Here is an 18,121-nt window from a genome sequence, read left to right on the forward strand (position 1 = left end):
AAGCCTGCCTTGTAAACATTCCTGCCTTTACTACCTTCTGTGTTGCTTTCCCCTTTCAACTAATTTCATCATCCCTAAGTAGCCAAGGAGGCCCCCAGTTCCTGACGCTCCCAACTGGATTTGATAGACAAATGCAGGCCAGGATTTAAATTAGCAGAACTGCAATGTATCAAATTGGTTCAGAGGCTGCAGTCCTGCCTGCAGTTAGGCTACCTAAATCCCATTAAAGTAGTTGGGAGCAACAGGCTGTGTGTAGGCCTGGCAGCCATAGTCATCTGCATGCCATATTATGGGAAAGGACACCTGAGAGCAAAAGACAGGAGCAAAAGAAAAACTGAAAACGATAACCAATATCTCAAAGTTAGAGGCACCACCCTCAGTGAAAGAAGGCACTAACTAATTAATCCGAACAAGTCCTTTAAAAAGGTAGTAGTATGATTGTCAGTTGCTGGGGGATCATGAACAAGAGAGGGCCTTGTGCTCACGTTCTGTTTTTAGGCCTCCCATAGGCATCTAGTTGGCCATGTGGGGGAAAAGGATGGGACTTTCGTTCGATCTTGCAAGTCTCTTCCAAACAGTGAGATGAACAGAAGTCCTGAACAGAATATGCTTCAGGTGAGGGAGGGAGGAGGAAAGGTTGTACATTTGGGAGTGGGGCTTGTAAGGGTTGCCATTTTTTCATAATTTTTTTGCCACAGCTGTTGAGCTTTTTTTGCCAAAGCTGTTGAGCTTTTTTTTTCTTGCCCAGTTGAGTTTTTGAGCTATTTTTAATGATAGTTAAAACATCCAAGGAGGGTGCAAAGGGGAGTTGACATGGGGTGTGACCTAGGGAGAGGGGTGTGGCTGAGGAGGAAGGGTAGACTGGTGAGAGCCACACTGAGAGAAAGGAAGAGAAAAATAAGCTGTATGAGTTGCCTTCCTCTTGCTCTGCCATCGGACAGCCCATTGTTTACAGTACAGGAGTCTTTGTTGAGTTGTGCATGGATTTTCCTGGGGTCTGCAATGCCCTACAAATGTTCTTACAAAGTATATCTGATTCCTGATAACTTACTGAGCAATGGCTGTGTGGAGCATGAAGGCACCTTTTGAAATCTTGAGAGAGAGAAGGAGAAGTTCTTTGCCCGGTATGTTCTTTCCCGCATGCAAAACCGCAGCTTCTTATCCCAAGAAAAGCATTGGGCTGACTGCATAAAGAGCAGACATGCTGAGTTTAGAGGGATGAATAAAAAGACCTAATTGCATAGTTTGGCTAAGCAGTGGATAGAATAGGACTGGACAAATATGCAAAGGGTACGTAAATACGAAGAAGGGAAAGGCATTCTTTGCTGTGATATTTTAGTAATATATAATGAGAAGGTCTTCAAGTAGCAATAAGAAACAGTGAAATTTAAGTAGGATGTCAGAGAACAATAGATGAGCAAGTAAAATAATAAGCCTTTATACTATGGAAAATCTACAGAAATACCTGGATAAATCATACTAGGGAAAATACTCCTGCTAGGACTGCTATGGCTTGCAGGGGCCCTCTAGATGATGATGATGATGATTATTATTATTATTATTATTAATTGAATTTATATACCGCCCTATACCCGGGGGTCTCAGGGTGGTTCAAAGAATAAATAGGTGCCCCTTTTATTTTGCATTCATTCCGATTTGTGCTCATGATGATAATGGTTAAATGCAATCTGATTTAGGGGCCCTCCAGGCTGCTGTTTTGGCCAGGTCATTCAACACATCATTCAATTTTTCTGCAATGCTTCCCAAAGTTTATTGCATTATTGCTATCTGTATGGGATAACCAGCCTCATATAACTAACATGCTGAAGTCTAATCAATGCATTAATTCCATAGAGTGAGCTGTCCTGCCAGGCTTAGCTATGCCCACTTCTCTTACTTTGGGAGGAAATAGGTAATCAGGCCTAGTGTTCTCCCCCAGTCCAGCTGATAAACTCAGTGTGTGAAGAGGTTAAGTTGGTTGCACCAGCTGAGCTGCATGGTTCTAACAAACCTTTCCTGGGTTTAGGAACTGTCACCACTTTGCAACTAAACCAGGGAAGAAGATGTATTTCCCTTTCTATGACTGGTTATGATTGGAAAGTCAATGAGCTAGAGCTGTTGGTTCTACGATGATTCCTCATTAGGGAACCATTTTCAGTCTGTATGTTGGGCCTAAATGTCTCTTCTCATCCCTAATCCAGCTCTTAGCCCTCTGAAACACATTCACCCTGAGGGCAGGAGTGGGGGAGTAAGAATATTTTCCTTACCCGTGATAAATTGCAGCATGCTCAAAATGGCACTTCATCTTGTTATATTTTCCTTGAATGGTCTTCTGTGTTTACCTTCTGTGGCCAAGAAAAATGGCTTTCCTTTGACCTGACTAAGGAAAAACATTTTGTGCATTTCTCTTATTTCTTAGAGTGGGGCCTGCCTTCTCTTTCAATCTCATCTTGTATTTATCTTGGATAAAATCAGACACCTCTTCTTTAAGATGTGATTGTTCACGTGCCATCATTATATTCTTAATTCTCATGCAGCTATATAACAAAATGTTTCCCATACACTCTTATATGGTCACTATTGTTTTTTCTGAGGGTTTCCTTTACTCACGTCTCTCTCAGATATGTTTTATGGTTCATAGCAGTTAGAAAATGCTTATGAGCTAATAGATTCTGAACTACATTTACCATAATTCATCACGACTATTTGGCTACAATCTAATCATAGTCTTAAAACAACAGTCAAGTTCTATCCTTCAAAAAAAGGTCCACAGAGATTTGGGCAAATGGTGCCTGTCATTGGTTCACCAATCAAAATATGTCAAACTGGTGCTTCTCCATAGATATATAGCATTGACTTTTTAGCTTGATATGTCCCATTAGTAGGCTGACACACTAGGTAACAAAACAAAACAAAACAAAACCTCCATGTGAAATTAAAACATTTATTCCCAATATATTTTTGTAACTTATTCACAAACACATTTTCCCTCAAGCCCCATGACCTTCTAGATTGCCTCGCTATGCAAAACAGCACCAGTTCTTCCTTACCAGCCCTTAGATCTAATGAGTTCTTCCTCTACAGGTCCATGTCAATAATTATTATAAATAAGGCCAATTTAAACAGCTTGGAACTGCTGGCTGGTGTTAACCACCCCAGTGCATGTGAGGGCTTATCCACACTTACGTACCTTTCCTCTGTGCTTTCTAGGCATGGTCCATGCTTTAAAGCTATGTGTCGAAGCAGCTCCCTCTTTCTTTTTTTGCTCTGAATCTGCTCTTTAAACTCAATCAGAGCAAACAGCAATCCGCTTAAAACCTAAATTGATGTTTGCTCCAAATGAGTGCCTAAAGAGTGGGTTTTTGTGGGGAAAACTCTGGGGCAAAAACACACACACCCGAAACCCACACTCAGGCATGGGGCTTTTAAGCACAGACCTATGCCTGGAAAGAGCAGGGGAAAAGGTTAAATGTGGATAAGACCGAGGTGATGTAGCTCTCCATTTGTGTGTTTTTTCTAATGGTCATTGGAGACCTCTGGATAGTCACTGAGCATTTCTGATTTAGAAGCCTGCCCTTTGGCCGTCTCCCAAGGATTGCGGTGTTAGCTTTTTCTGTGAGAATATTGGCACTCAAGATTTCACACCAGTTTTCTTTTTTAAAATGGGAGGAGGGTTTGACAGGTGCGCTGAAGAGCAGCAGAATGTACAAAAAAGGGGAGATATAACTTAATTTATTGTAATAGGCTCAGTGTTGTGAGAAAGAAATGGGAACTTGCTGATGTGCATATTTTCAGATATTTTACATTCCTCCTCCACATTGAGAGCCTGACATAATTTTTTTTTTTTAAAGAGAGAACATGATGTCCCTTATTATGCCTCATCAGTTTTCAGCACAAATAAATACATGAGAATGAAATACTAATGCCTTGCAGGGAAGAAGAAAAAAACCAGCCTGGCCAAATCACAGAACCCTAGATAAGTGCTGAAACACCTTTGTACATGGGCACATTGTTTTAGTGCTCATCCAATGCCCGATTTTTCAAGGCATGTCAACATTTTAGCATTGTACCCAACCCCACCATTGCTTCATCATGTGGAGAACTTTGCATTTGGCTCCCATCCAGCTTTGTGTAAATCAGCCTTGAATGTTGTTGCCATTCATTGGCTTCTGATGCTTATCCATTCGTTTTAATGCTGTTTTTAATTTAATGCAAATCAGTGAAACTCATGGGGTATCGTGCTCCTTCTGCCTCTTTAAAATGTTCCAGTTGAACCCTCATGGCCAAGTCTGGCACAAGACTGCTCACATGATGGTGGCTGGAGCAGATCTAGTCACTATATCTATGTGGCAAAAGCTGTATATTCATACTGTTCACCCCATTTCTCTGAGCAATGTGAGAAGTTCCAGGGGTGCAGCACTTACCTGGGTTTGTTCCCCTTCTGAAAGATGTCAAGGAGGTTTTTTGGCATTTTATAGTGTTGTCATTGATTTCCAAATATTCAGGTTGAAACTATACAGTTTCAAAATAATTGTCTAAGAACTCTACAATCGTTCCATCAACACTGCTAGTGTGAAAAAGATTATTGAAAAAGATGCTTTATACCAAAATGTATTGCAAGAAATTATGTTCTCTCTCTCTCTCTCTCTCTCTCTCTCTCTCTCTCTCTCTCTCACACACACACACACACACACACACACATAGAGAGAGAGAGAGAGAGAGAGACAGACAGACAGACAGACAAAATTGTCTTACCACCCATAGGGTTTTAAAGTGTCATCATTTGTAATGCATCATTTAATTTCTACACAAATTCAGTTTTGATAGTCTACTTTGTGTACAGCCACTTTGTTTTCTATACTGAAACAGCAACCAGTCTATCCCAGCACTACAGTGCAGAAAGATGATAAACGTGCCTTTCTCCTAACCTCCTGGTTTAGCAACACCACCTGCTGGAGCACAGAAGTCATAGAAATGTCCTCAAATCTCTTTGTGAATCCAGGAATATTGCTTGGGAGCAGCAGCACGGTGATCTGTCCAAGACACAAGATGATAATGGGACCTGTCTGCTGATCCTCAATACTGTGACCAATACATATAAATAAAATTTTTAAATAGCTACTTTTGTAAAGCATTCAAAGTCAAGATTTAAAAGTGCTATTGCTAGCATACAATTCAATGTGTTTGTATTAGTATATACATTATTTGTTTATTCTATCCCAGCTTTTTCACAGTGTGGGACCCAGGGCAGCTCACAGCATGAATTTAAAGAAATACTGCTGAACACACACACACACACACACACACACACACACACACGGGTGCCATTACTTGTGCATGCCATAAAGTATATGTGGACATGACATCTTGAGCTGTTAAAGTCAGAATCTGTAAGCATAAAAGTTGTATTAGAACACAAAGGTTGCAAGCTCCTTTAATCAAACTTTTTGTTGATTATGGACATAACGTTCAGGATTTAAGATTCTGCTTGAAAAGATGAAAGCTCAAGGCACCCAGCTACATCAAAGGTGACTGCAGAGGGAATTGTTTTGGATCTACAACTTTAAGACTAAAGCACAAACTGACCTCAGTGAGGAGATTGGCTGGATGGTGATAATGCTACAGACAAGGTAGAATGTGTAATTCACCTTAAATCCTGATTGGCCATTATGTTATCTATCTGTACATGTGCTGTATATGTGCATTGGATTTATTTAATGTTTGCACAAATACTGGGGATATTCCTCCAAGTGAGGAATTTGCAAATGTGAAGTTTCCTTATAAGTGGCAATGCCTGTGTGAGCTTTTGAAATGGTTAAAAGAACAGTGTTTTCAATTAAGTCCTAAGAATAGAGATAATAGCTCAGGGCCTTGAAGGCTTACAAGCCAGATAGCATTTGAATATTTTGTTCTGAGGCCCCATTTGGAGGAAAACAAATTATTTCTTGCATGCTTATCAGATTACATTTGTAAGTGGCACTGAGGCTATATAAGCATTATCATTTTTTTAAAAAAACAAAACCCTCTAACTGGTGATTGTGGTGCTATTTGGTGATTTGCATCTGCAATATTTGATTTACTATCTGCTGAACTATAGTTATTTTATTCTGACCACTGAGGAAGACCTTGGTCAAAACACATTGGTTATGTTTGTTAACTTTATTGGTTCGTTTCTTTTCATTCTTGTGTATTTTGTGACAGTTTATGAGCTATGCTAACTATTTTGTGGATACTTACTAGTTCCACATTTTTTTAATTTGGCACTTTTTTGTTTCGGACATTATTAGAGACAGATGTTGTTTTTAATTGGTATTGGTTTTTATTAAAATACTTTTCATATATTGTAGACACTATACCACTCGATTAGTATTGTATCCCATTTCCCCCCATCCTCTCTAGAGTTGGTTGCGATTGATTTCCCTTTTACTCTTGTTTATTATTGTTGTGTTTCTATACTCCTCTTCCTCTCACTGCAGCCTAGTCATGAAATACAAATTTTAAGAAAGCAATAATAAAAATAGTTAAAGCTGCATATCTAAACTAAAACAAGCACCTAACACAGCACCTAGGTCTCCAGTTTCCAAGAACGTGCCATGAGCCAGGGTGAACAAAAGTGTCTTCCACGGACTGGACACTGACTGTGTACATGCTCCCATTTATCTTGCATCTAGTGTTTTAATAATAATAATATTTTTATCATTTATATGCTGCCCATTTGACTGGGTTGCCGTGGACACTCTGGGCAGCTCACAACAAAATATTAAAAGCACAGTAAAAGATCAACCATTAAAAACTTCCCTAAACAGGGATCCATATCTATCCTGTTATCTATCCTGTCATTGCTTATGAAAGACTGTGTTTTGATGCAGTTCCCTGCAAGCCAGCTGTGATCCAAATTGAGAAAAAAATGACTTGGATGCATTTTAAGTTGGTAATGTGTACGCAGCCTCTGACGTGTGGGATGACCAAACTTCTGGTGGGTGGGGGAAGATTCCTTTAAAAGGACACCGTCACTGAGAAAGATGTGGCCTTCTAAACAGCAGCAGCATCCCAACACACAAACACCGTAGTTTACTGTGGGCAAAGCTCTTTGATTGCAAAACCTCTCCCAGTTTTGGATTCTCAAGCACTTGCAGGCAGCTTAGATTTGCTTGTGGATATCAGTGGAAATAAAGAGGCCCAGGAGTCTTCGGTCTTGGGTTCCTACCAAGCCCTGGAATTTGCAGAATTAAGCCAGTTCAGTGAGCTTTCACCACCTTTACTGGAGTTGGTATCATGAAGGCTTATTAGAGCACTGTGAGCAGAGCTTGCTTGTTAGGGATTAGTGTGAATGCAGTTTTCAAAGGCTGTGACTTTATTTCTTTCATTAAAGGATTTGCAACGCATTGCAAAAAAGATGTTTAAAAATACTTGATTTTTCTTATGCTTTAATTGGTGAAGCTTTGAATGAACCCTGAGGGACCTTTAAATCCTTTTCTTCTATGTGTGCGCTCGGGAAAGTTTTGCTTATCTTGGAAGGCACTGTGTGGTCATTTGTAGCAGTATAGAATCATAGAATTGTTGAGTTGGAAGAGACCCTGAGGGGCGTCTAGTCCAACCCCCTGCAATGCAGGAATTGTGTGGTACACCTTTGGAAGCTTTGACTCCCCAAATATATTTGTCTGTAACCCTTATGTTAGAACTGTAACCCTTATGTCAGAAGAGGCATGTTGAAAATGTCACGGGGTTCTCTTCTTTCAGCCAGCGACTGTACCCCAACCATAGACTCTGGAACCAGATCTGGCTGTTCCCAATTCACGCATCTAAGCAACAAAGCTTTTAGTGCAAATACCGTATTTTTTGCCCTATAAGACTCACTTTTCCCCTCCTAAAAAGTAAGGGGAAATGTGTGTGTGTCTTATGGAGCGATTGCAGGCTGTACAGCTATCCCAGAAGCCAGAACAGCAAGAGGGAATGCTGCTTTCACTACGCAGTGATCCCTCTTGCTGTTCTGGCTTCTGAGATTCATAATATTTTTTTTCTTGTTTTCCTCCTCCAAAAACTAGGTGCGTCTTGTGGTCTGGTGCGTCTTATAGAGTGAAAAATACGGTACTAATAAATCAAGATGGCATTCTGCAAGCAAGCCTAGTTTCATTCAGCACTATTGTCTGCTGCTAGCCATTTTCCCAAGTTTGTTTCAAATGTGTGAAGATTACATGAAATGTCTACAGTCTATGTCAAGAGCACCCAACCTGGTGCCCTCCAGATGTTATTTGACTCCAACTCCCATCAGCCCTAGCCAGCATTGCCAGTGGTCAGGGATGATGGGAGTTGTAGTTCAAAGCATCTGAAGAACACCAGGTTGATAAAGCCTGCCAAAGAATATGATTTTGCTCCCTCTGTGCTCTTTGTTCTGACAAAATTAATGTTTCTGGGTTTGAGGGAATGAGGTACAAATGTCCCACATTTGGATACTTTTCTTTCCATTAATCAATCTGCATTATTTGTGCCCCAATATTTGTTATTTTCATCCAAAAACCAAAAAAATTAAACCATAGCAGTTAAAACAATACAGAAGAGCACACATCTTAATTAAAAGCAGTTGGGTGTAATTTAAAAGTCTTTAAGGTCCATTAAAAAGCCAATGCAGTGGGGGCCATATGCACCTCTTTAGAGAGGAAACGACACAATTATGGAGCCACCGCTGAAGAGACCATGTTTCTGGTGCCCATGACTCAAACAACTATTGATGGCAAGTTACCAGCAGGGCCTGTGAGAGACATTGAGAGACAGCTGTACAAAGTGTTGTTTAGAAATGTGAAGGCCCAGTGTTCTGCCCCCACAATATACAATGCCCAGAAAAATTGGAGGGGGGATTTTTTCCTCCCAATTTTTATATAAAAAGGGGGGGGGGGTAGATTTATTCACATTTCTAGTACTGGCTTTAGTAATGCCCGGTATGCTTGGGGCCAAAGTTTCAAGGTCTGCCTATTCCATATACAGTAAACAAACCTGCCCATTCACTGTGGACAGACACTTTTCAATTGACCTGTCTAATGAAGTGGGTGGATCACCTGGTAAGGGTCATAGCTCAGTGGTAGAGCAACCACTTTGCACGCAGGGGGTCCCGGATTCAACCCCCAGCAACTTCAAGTAGGGCTGAGAAAGAACCTGAAACCCCAAGAGAGCCACTGCCAGCCAACAAGCTAGATTAATAGTCTGATGTAGTATAAAGCAACTTCCTATGATTTGTGGTGCCCAGGCTTTAAAATAGCTCTCACCTGCCATCCCCAGTAATGTGTGCCTGCTGTTAATAATTATAAACACCAGGAAGATACAGTTTTATTTGCCTGTGGGTGATATCCAACTCCAGTCAAATGGTCAGGCAGCAGGTGATAAGAAAGGCCTCTGTGGCTGCCTGAGACCTTGGAGAGCAGCAGTCAGTCAGAGTAGGCAAGACTGTGACAGGCTGACTAATGGTCATAACTCTGTATAAAAGAGCTATGTCACCTTTTCCTCTGCTGGTTATTTTTAGAGTTTTATTGGATTATTATTGCTTATTCTTCTGCTTTTAGAAAACTTTGCTCTTTTAAGAAATGCTATCGTTTATTTTGTTTTTGTGATTAGGGGATTTAATTCTATTGTTTTTAGTTTATGACATGCCTGTGAAAGTATTTTGATTAAAAGGCTGGATAAAAATATTTTAAACAAACAAGTTCCTCCTTTTGGGCAGTTTAATCAGATTTCTGCCTTTTCACTAGGGTGAGAACAGCTTAGCAATTTGGGGGTACATTGATTAGTCTCCCATTTTGAGAAATAAATACTTTCCTCAGTATTTCATATTATAATTATTTTTAAAAACTAATTAAAACTTCTTTTAAAAAAACTTATTAAGAAACTGATTTCATTCCAAAAATAAAAGACCATTGCAGATTGATTCTTCATTACCCTGCAGTGTGTCCATTTGAAAACCGATGAATACAGATGTAGGCGGTGCCAGAATTGGGGGATATGCGTCCACATCTGCCCAAGGATTGCAACCACCACATCCTTTTTGGTTCTCCTGGTGCATGTGTAGGAAGGAAGAGGCGAGGATAACCTAATCTAAGGGAAGGTTTTCAAATATAGTATGTATCAAGTCACCACACCCACCCTTGTAGATGGCAGGATCTCTAATCAATCTACTTTAGAAGCAGCATGTTGAGTATGAGCATGAAAGATTCTGGACTGAGAGAAAAACTGCATTTTTCTTTTACAAACGGGCACGCAGTTGAAGTCCTTCAAAAGTTAGGCGTCTGTTTGCAATACCTCTTCTCCTTCTTTGGCGATCATTCAAAGCCGAGTAAGATTGTCTTCCATAAACATGGTTTTAACAATGAGTCCGTAAGTGATTGTGGAGGCCAGTTCTGGATCCACATGTCCTTCCACAGTGATGACATAGGTTTTTGGGCGGGAGTTGATCACAGTGTGGATTTGCTAAGCATGCCTTCCTCTTAGCACGTTTCTCTCTTGCATCCTGAGTTTGAGTGTCTTTAAAGCCCATGACACCTTTGGTAAAGGCTGTTCTCCAACTGGAGCGCTCGCAGGCAAATATTTCCCAATTGTTGGTGTTTATATTACATTTTTAAAGATTTGCCTTGAGACAGTCTTTAAACTTCTTTTATTGACCACCAGCATTACACTTTCCTTTTTAATGTTCGGAATAGAGTAGTTGCTTTGGAAGACGATAATCAGGCATCTGCACAACATGACCAGTCCAACAAAGTTGATGTTAAAGAATCATTGCTTCAACCCTGGTGATCTTTGCTTCTTCCAGTACACTGGTATTAGTTTGCCTGTCTTCCCAAGTGATGTGTAAAATTTTTCAGAGACACCTTTGATGGAATCTTTCGAGGAGTTGGAGATGGCGTTTATAAGTGGTCCATGTTTCACAAGCATACAGTAAGGCTTGTTTAATCTCACTGTAAACAAGTGGTACAGTGACAATAAAGTATTTCTATTTCTAGTACAATAGCTTTGTAAACAAGCATTTTGGTTTCCCTGTGAACGTCCCGGTCCTTAAACACCCTGCACTTCAGTTGGGAGAAAGCCGCACTCGTAGAGCTCAGGCGATGCAATACCAACTATAGTCACACCAGGGCAATGTTCTCAGTGTCTGCTTACTGAAAAAGAAAAGGCACTGGGTATCTGGTGGCAGCTGATCCCAGGAACTCTATTGTACAAAAAAACCCAACAGTTTCTTCTGACTGTGCCTAGACATTGGAATAAATTTCCCAGAACTAGTAGGTTAGTATCTAAAAGAAAATAGTGTACAGTGGTACCTCGCAAGACGAATGCCTCGCAAGACAAAAAACTCGCTAGACGAAAGGTTTTTTCGTACGCGATTTGCCTCGCAAGACGAATTTCCCTATGGGCTTGCTTCGCAAGACGAAAACGTCTTGCGACTTTGTTAAGCCGTTTAAACCGTGCTTCGCAAGACGGAAAATTCGCTAGACGGCAAAAATTGCGGAACGAATTAATTTCGTCTTGCAGGGCACCACTGTAATTGAGTTTTGTCACGGTAGGCAGTCTGAGCCATATATTATTCAGTTTCCTACATGGAGAGCTGATACACAAATCTGATTTTCTGTTGGCTGTTGTCAGGCAAACAACATGTGACACGTTATCATGCTATTAAGGTCCATGTGCAGCTTGGTACACTGAGCTTTTTTCCATGTAGGGGGCAAAGACTGTAGCAGCTGTCAGCCAAAGCAGAGCCTTAAACAGTAAGAAAACTGAGAAACATTTTTCTCTCTAACCGTCCCACACATTGAAATGTAACAAATTCCTGTTTTTTTTTATGTTTACCAAGCCACTGCGCCTGGAACCAGCCAAAGAATTTGAGAGAAATTCGTATTATGCCCCACTCAGCTGATTCACCAGTGAGTGGGTGGAGACTGTCAGCTCACCCTCACCCCACCAATTGCTTCCTGCAGAAACCCAGCTGCTCCTTTTTCTTACATCATTTAGTTTTTCTGTGTTTGGAAGGAGAACAGACCCTGGGACCCATAAAGGGTTTTTTGGGCTGTTTAGATTAAGCCTTAAACATTGGGGAGGGGGGGTACTGGAATATGATAGAGGGTTACAGAATTATGCATGCTGTGGAGAAAGAGAAATTTCACCATCACATAATAATAGAACTCAGGGCTACCAACCCAGATTGGGTACATTTAAAGTTATATCATTCTACTTAAACAGTCATGGCTTCCAGCAAAGCATCCTGGGAGCTGTCATTTGTTAAAGGTGCTGGGAGTTGTTGGGAGACCCAGTATTTCCCTCAGAAAAAGCTACAGTTTCTAACGTTCTCCGGGAAAAGGGATTGATTGTTAAACAACTCTGAGAACTGTGGCTCTGTGAGGGGAATAGGGGTCTCCTAACAACTCGAAACACCATTAACTACAGTTCTCAGGATTCCTTAAGTAGAAGCTGTGACTGTTTAAAGTAGTATAATACTGCTTTAAATGGATAGTGCAAATGGGCTCAGAGGTAGGTTCTCAATGTGTAAGCTGAGCAGGCCATGCTTGGCTCACATCTCCTTAAGAGGATTCAAATAGGGCTGCTCCTTTGTTTATTTTTTCCAAGCACCCTTATTAATTTTCTCATGACATTGTTCTACACACAACCTGTAATTACTTTATGGAATTCAGTCACACAAGAGGTGGCGATGGCCCCAGGCTTAGGCAGAATTAAAAAAGAGGCATAGCTTGTCATGCAAAGTACACCTGTTGAAATCCTTTCTTCTATGCAGCTATTAAAACTCAAAAGTGATGTTTAGTTTTTTTTTTAAAAATCACCTGGCAAACACATATTTGCCATGATAGATAAATGAATGAACATCTGGTTTCACAGCTGTTAGTCTTCTGAATACCAGTACCTGGAGGAGAAACAGCATTTATGCGCCATGAGCTTCTTGGTGGGCTACTCTGGCAAATGAGATACTGGAATGGATGAATCTTTGGTTTGACCCAGCAGAGCTCTTCTTATGTGATATTATATGTTATTAATAAACCTGTGGTTTCTTAACCTAGACCCGTGCAAACATATTGTGGTGGCTGGCTCACTGAGACAGAGCATTGTGTGAGTAAGAGTAGAGTCCCCACAGTGCTAAATGGACAAGGTATTGAGCTGGGCATGTTGCTGTGAAAAACCCTCTTCCAACTTTTACCTACCTCACCCAAAATCAAATGAGCGTTTTCAAATGTTTAAATGATCACTCATGAATCTTCTCCCACTTCAGCAAATTTCCATTAGCACCAGTCACAAATGGTGTTTTTTCCAGCTTCATTCGGAACCACATGTCCTCCACCTAAATTACAGGAAAACAGTTGCCTGCCAACTGTGGATTTTGGCTCATTATATATTGCCCTTTGACTAGACTTAGATACAACCTTCTTATTACATGGTTGGTAACAGACTTGATAGTGTGTGGGCATCCTTTCCCTATCTGTATTTCCTACCATAACACAATTCCTTCAGGATCCTCTTTAGGGTGGTCAGAGGCAACAAAGGACATGATTTCTGCACCTCTTAATAGTGGTGCAGTTGTGGTGATGACAAACTACCTCTGATGAAAGAAACCCTTCTGCACAGACTACCAGAGGTACAAGAGCTTATCCTTTCCTCACTCTCACCTGATCACCCTAACTCCCCCCTTCCACTGAAGTGATTAAGTTGAGGAAAATCTTATCAATTTCACTATTGCCTATTATTATTCTCTGCTGAACTGATGCCTAGAACTGTAGAATTGGAAGGGACCCTGAGGATCATCTTGGAATATGCAGCTGTTCCATACAGAGATTAAACCTGCAACCTTGGTGTTATCAGCACCTGGCTCTAATAAACTGAGCTGTACTTCAGATGAAGAAGCAAGAGAAAACTGACAAAGGCTCTTGCTTGATGTTGCCAACTTCAGTTGGAGACCAGAATAGGGGTTGGATGGAGGTGAAGAAGAAGATGAGGCACAGCAGATGCTCATCTTTATGAAAAGGAGAAAGAATTGCGTAGGGGGCCTAGTATACCTGTTAATAGTTATGAAAAATACACTTTGGTACAGAAAGGATAGATCAGTATGTGGAGAGAGTAGAAACATGGATGTACAACCAGAAAGTGGAAAATTCATGTGTTGCAGATAAAAATCCATTGCTCATAGGTGAGAGAGAAGGGTCATAACTCAGTGGCAGAGCATCTGTTGAATCCCCAGCATCTCCAGGTAGGGCTGGGAGAGACCCCTATCTGAAACCCTGGAGAGCTGCTGCCAGTCAGTCTAAACCACTGAGCCTCTTGGGCTTGCCGAACAGAAGGTCGGCGGTTCGAATCACCGCAGCGGGGTAAGCTCCCATTGCTCTGCCCCAGCTACTGCCAACCTAGCAGTTCAAAAGCATGCCAGTGCAAGGAGATAAATGGGTACCACTGCAGTGGGAAGATAAACGGTGTTTCCATGTGCACTGGTTTCTGTCACCGTGTCCCGTTGCGCCAGAAGCGGTTTAGTAATGCTGGCCACATGACCCAGAAAGTTGTCTGTGGACAAACACCAGCTTCCTCTGCCTGAAAGTGAGATGAGCGCCGCACCCCATAGTCACCTTTGACTAGACTTAACTGACCAGGGGTCCTTTACCTTTACAATTTTGAGCAAGGTGAGCTAATGGTCTGAGTCAGTTAATGGCAGCTTCCTATGTCCCTATGACATGAAAACCACAGAAAGGTTGAGATGTGTTTGTAAATCCCCCTTCTAGCATGGTTATATTAGTGTGTTTCAAATCTTGATACAGGAATGCATGTACTGTAAGTCGTGCAGTATAAGGAGAGCATAGCGACCAATAGGAGCAGCAGAGCTTACAGGGTTGGCATCATTCTATACTGTAGTATTATTAGCCGGTCTCTGCCTTCTTCCAGGTTACAGCCCCTGCTCCTTTTGGGGCTGGTTGTATTGTGGGAGCACAGCTTTCCTCCTCACCTCAGACTCTACTCTTTTGTTGACTGTCCTTCCCTGAGGGAGTGCTGTGTCCTCAGGCAGCCTCTGGCTCTCCCTCATTCCCACAGTAACTGCAGAGCAGCAGGAAAGACTCGCCGCTGCTGAAGTCTCAGCAAAGCAGATTTATGAATGTTTTGATAGTCAAAAACTTGTATGTACTTGAATGGGGAACTGACAAGCAAGCCTTCCACTGTATGGATTATGAAACAACATTTTCTGCAAAAACCCAAACAACTCTTTCTTATATGAATAAGCCATTTCACATAACAAAAGGGAACAGAAGTTTTTTAGTCAGCTGTTTCTCTTTTATATACACTGTATACCAGTATATAAAACTTGGGAAGTTAACATCTGTCTTCTTTAAGAATGTTCTCCATTTTCTGGATCCTTAGTCCAACTATGAGAAGACTGATGGTTGTCTGGTGTTGTGATACCTGAATAAGCCCTGATTGATTCAATTTTGCCTATAGACCATCCAGTTTACAATAAATATGGCAACATAAAATAATTGACACAGGTGGCTGATAGCTTTGTTCTTATCTGCCATTAGCATAACTGAAGTTTATTACATCTTAGCAAAGCCTAGAATAGATCCAGTTGGTATATATAAAAAATGATCCTTTGATTGCAGAAAATCCTGTGCTCAGCAGTAATGCACTTAAAATATTAACAGGCTAAGAAAATGCCTGTTTAACAAATGCAGATTGACAATTCGAATACCATGACTTTGCTCGAGTCATAGCTTCTTTATAGTCAAGAACAGGACAAATAATCTTCTGACATTTGGAAGAAGGAGGAGGTTGAAGTGGGCTTTTGATTAAAAGGCCTTTTACTTGAAAATATATACACATGCAGAATACAGCTGAAAAAGAGAGGCCACAAAAGAAAATGACAGAAAGACAAAAAGTGACAATTCCATATAGGCCTAGTTGGCAAGGCATCATAAGCCAAACCATGGCATGGCTTCCCAGGACGCTGTGAGTTTGCAGGTGCTTGGAGAGGAGCCCACAGCTGCTTAACTCCTCCCTGTCCTCTTTTCTCCTACACCATGTAGAGCTTAGCCAAAGTTTGTCTTAGTGTGTTGCCAGAACCTGGGCTCAGAGTTCTCTCTACCTCACTGATCACAAACTGTAACCAAGCCCAGAACAGCAAAGCAAGCTGTGAGTGCCTCTCTGAGACGATATTCACATCATCCCAGTAAGCCCAAATGCAAATGTGGATTGTTGTGATGTGCAAACAAGGACAGTTTCTGAGTTACAGGACTGCTACCAGGCAAAAGGATGGTATTGGTGGTGGTGTTCATGTATGTATGTATGTATGTATGTATGTGCATGCGTGCCTGTGTATAGGTAGGTAGAGGTGGGGAGATCAACTTCTATGAAAGCAGGAGTGCCAACTTTAATAAAATATTGGAGGGGCAGGTAAGCCCCAGCACACATAATTGATCACAAGATGCAGCATGCACACAGTATTTGAATGGTAATGCCCATCATCTGTGTCAATCTATCAGGGCTGTGAATGTTCATAAGAAGTGCTGCCGGGGGAGATCCAGCACAATTATGTGCATGTTTATGGGAATGGAAGGTTTTGGTTGGAGTAAAATCTGTGGCTTGGCTGCCTGATACCTTTCTTCAGACTAGAAGAGGAACACACACACACACACACACACACACACACTCTTAAACATTCCCAGGAGCGTGTTCCTGTCCTTGAAAAGTTTGAAAAGCAAAGTCATTGTTTCCTGAGAGATATATACATAAACGTAAGGCTGCTGCCATGGGCAGCAATGGAAAATCTTTGTGCTATCCAATTTCTATCCCGCTTGAAGCTGAGGCTGATTTCAGAAAGATTAAGTGATAGAAGACTAAAAGGAGCCATTCTGCAGCTGGACTAGCAATCTGTCTCATTTCAACACCCTCACAGGGCAGCTCAAGGCAAGTGTGGACCTCACAGTTGACCACTGCTGAAAACCATCCGTGATTGGGCTTCACACCCTCCTCCATTGGAGAGACAAACAGTGGCAGCAACGGGAGCTGCAGGGGTTGTATCACAGCAGTGGAAGAAGAAGAAGAAGAAGAAGAGTTTGGATTTGATATCCCGCCTTTCACTCCCTTTAAGGAGTCTCAAAGCGGCTAACATTCTCCTTTCCCTTCCTCCCCCACAACAAACACTCTGTGAGGTGAGTGGGGCTGAGAGACTTCAAAGAAGTGTGACTGGCCCAAGGTCACCCAGCAGCTGCATGTGGAGGAGCGGAGACGCGAACCCGGTTCCCCAGATTACGTGACTACCACTCATAACCACTACACCACACTGGCTCACTAGTGGGGGTAATAAAGGGGTTATCCTACTGTTGCTGACAGAAGCTGGTTTTCAACTGCATGAGCAGTCAAGGCCATACCAACTTTTGTTCACTAGCCACATCTGATTCCCACCCCCCACCCCGGCATGGGGACACCAAGCATGTGACCGTGAATTCCCATAGATGTTTGGAATCATTCCTCTCCCGCACAAAGAGCGAACATAAACCACCTATTTGAAGAGAATATTCTCCTTTTCAGTACATGGCAGCTGCACAGAATGTACCCCCCAACACTTCTCAGTGCATCAGTTGTGACCTGGGACAGCTCCTCATCCAGCTGCAACATGTTTTTGTACTTGTTTAATGAATGCAGATTTATTGTTAGTCTTATGTTGTGCACTGCCATATTTTCTTTATTAATATCGGTGCTATAGAAAGTTTTGCAAATAAGTAAATAAAACAGCTGAGTGCCTCTGGAAGAAAATATGCCCAACTTTGTCATCTCTACTAAGTTGCATGAGACGGAAAAATATTGGAATCTCCACTAAGAGAGATCTATGCATGGACACAGCCTTCCACTGGAGTAACCAGGCTTCCTCTTCTCCCCCCCCCCCAATGGCTCTGTGTGGATCAGGACAAATACAGGGGGAGGAGAGGGGGGCATCGTTCCATTGGGTAAGCTGAAATGCATTCCTGATGGAACAATCATCTTATCACAACCTTGAGTTCCTCCCCTTTTCTTTTCATGTGAATTCTCAGTTGCCACTGAACGTCTAAAATGAAATGGCTGAACATCTGAACATCTAAAATGAAATGGCTTGAAGAAACAAACC

The 18,121-nt window shown here is 41.6% G+C and overlaps 1 protein-coding gene and 1 long non-coding RNA gene across 3 annotated transcripts in view; one reads left to right on the forward strand and one right to left on the reverse strand.

The window, feature by feature from the left end:
• LOC308596940 (SITS-binding protein-like) overlaps positions 1 to 576 on the reverse strand; it is a 33,814-nt gene extending 33,238 nt beyond the window's left edge. The window contains exon 1 of one of the 2 annotated variants that reach the window (XM_081212301.1): positions 486 to 576. The gene's annotated coding sequence lies outside the window, so the exon portion shown is untranslated. Of the gene's footprint in view, positions 1 to 34; positions 100 to 485 lie in introns of those variants that run through there. The other variant, XM_081212299.1, reaches the window with a different exon arrangement.
• On the forward strand, positions 319 to 6,005 carry LOC308597154. The gene is made up of 2 exons (XR_014012855.1): positions 319 to 426; positions 4,941 to 6,005. It is a non-coding gene; the product is annotated as an uncharacterized lncRNA (long non-coding RNA).
• The last annotated feature ends 12,116 nt before the right edge of the window (positions 6,006 to 18,121 follow it).

The sequence above is a fragment of the Podarcis bocagei genome (genome assembly GCF_964188305.1).
Source record: "Podarcis bocagei genome assembly, chromosome: 1".
In the NCBI taxonomy this organism is placed as follows: domain Eukaryota; kingdom Metazoa; phylum Chordata; class Lepidosauria; order Squamata; family Lacertidae; genus Podarcis; species Podarcis bocagei.